At 36.5% G+C, this 2,023-nt stretch overlaps 1 protein-coding gene across 1 annotated transcript in view; it reads right to left on the reverse strand.

Moving 5' to 3' along the window:
• The window catches only part of LOC109537508 (protein sine oculis), a 181,996-nt gene that overhangs the window by 106,055 nt on the left and 73,918 nt on the right, over positions 1–2,023 (reverse strand). The window contains exon 2 of the mRNA XM_048665098.1: positions 901–942. The gene's annotated coding sequence lies outside the window, so the exon portion shown is untranslated. The remainder of the gene's footprint in view (positions 1–900; positions 943–2,023) is intronic.

Below are 2,023 nucleotides of genomic sequence, written 5' to 3' on the forward strand. Positions count from 1 at the left end.
ATCATCAGATTTAAAATTTACACAAACTCATGATTGGTAAAAATCAACGTTCTTTTAGGTCTTTGCCTTCTTGAAACCGTAAATTTGTCTCTCGACAGACAAATTTCAGGTTTCAAGAAGGCAAAGACCTAAAAGAACGTTGATTTTTACCAATCATGAGTTTGTGTAAATTTTAAATCTGATGATGGCGCTGTTGTCTCGCCGAAACGTAATGAAATAAACGATGTTTCAATATTTTAAAACCTTAGATTTGTCTTTCGAGAGACAAATTTAAGGTTTCAAGAAGGCAAAGACCTAAAAGAACGTTGATTTTTACCAATCACCAGTTTGTGTAAATTTTAAATCTGATGATGGCGCTGTTGTCTCCCCGAAACGTAATTCAACAAATTTTTACTTCACACTTTGACTGAGACCCAGGAAAGATAAGAATATCATTAACGCCCAATCTAAATGAGCTTTTTCATTGCGGTTATTGCAGCATTCTGTTAAAATCTTCGCTTAGATCAAGTTGAAGTATGATTTGCTTTTACCGGATAGCCACATCAATACACATATAATAGAGCAATATCCTCAGGCGCAAAACCTAATATTTACGGCTCCATATTTTCCAGAAAGCGATTTTTGTTCGCACATATTGGATACTGACCAACCCGAGCATATAGCGGGGAGCCACTACGAAACTGATTCGATGTTCCGATGACCAGAACATATAAAAACCGTATAAATTGTGCAATTTTTCACATTAAGCCGCACAATGAAAACCTCATCTCTCAAATATGAGCAATTATGCAAACCTTGCTACCCGCGCAAATTTTCAGTCCTAAAATAAGTTTGTCCTCAAAACAATTTTGTAATAATACATATATAAAGAGCGCTTAAAATAGCTACCAGTGTACTCACCATCTCCAGCAGGTCCAGGCTAAGGTCCAGAATGTAGGAAAACTGGAAAGAAAAATTATCTACTTGAGGTCACTCCAGTTGATATTCAAAACGGTTTGTATTAGCATGGCCATTTCCACCCTGAATGCCCTCAATCCCCCACGGAATAGTGTTGTTTCGCGTAATTTATATTGCATGTTAGGAAAAGTTCTTTACCGTACGGTTTATTGAAGAGATCAGAAATCCGCACTGTTGTGCTTCATGCAAACATATTGATTTCTGCAGACAGTAAATGATTTAGCAGTTTTCAGCGCATTGAGCAAATAGAGCAAAATATCGCGTCTGGATCAAATTTATCGAATTATAAAGTCTCGTTGAGAAAAATGAGAGCGCTGACTGATTTCCCCCCTAAAACTTGAAATCAACTTTATTCGAACTCAGTTCCGGAACGGCAATCACCGATGACAGATTTATGAAAATATTTGTTGGAAACGGTAGTTATTTTAAATATTCGTCGACATCATTCGATTATGCAGATTCCACGCATAAACCAGAATCGAATCGGGCTTCGTGAGTTGTTTTGCGGCTTCCGATAGTTTAGCCCAAGAAGAAAACCGACCAACTTGAGATATAAAAAGACGAATTCCGGCAAAACTTTAGTTTTTTCGCCATGCTATTTATACTTCATTTGCATGCTGGATCGCTTCTCCACGAATTTTTATTAGCCATAAAATATTGACGAATTCTCATACTCACGAAATCTTGAAACTGATTACTGGCGCAGGATATAAATCAGGGCAAATTGATGTCTTTAAAAAAGTATCAGCAGCATTTCATTTCAATGACTGCTTAAAGGGGATGGTTTTATAGATTGCAAGGTTTTTCAATTCGAGTGCGATTGATGAACAGCTAATGAACACTTGAGCAAAGAATCCCGCAAAGTTTCAAAGAGTCTTTTTATGTATATGCGGCAGTGTTTAAAGTTTTTCGACTTTTGATTATTTTCCACGTTTGATGCCTAACGCACGGCTTAAAAATTAAATATAATGGTAACACAATAAGGATGTTCTGCTATAAACTACAACGTTTTTAGAGCTTCGTCATTATTACAGTCCCCGTTTTATTTAGTTTGGAGATGCATTAA

Source organism: Dendroctonus ponderosae, unplaced genomic scaffold, assembly GCF_020466585.1.
Source record: "Dendroctonus ponderosae isolate FM_Combo_2020 unplaced genomic scaffold, Dpon_F_20191213v2 Dpon_F_20191213_3, whole genome shotgun sequence".
Classification (NCBI taxonomy): domain Eukaryota; kingdom Metazoa; phylum Arthropoda; class Insecta; order Coleoptera; family Curculionidae; genus Dendroctonus; species Dendroctonus ponderosae.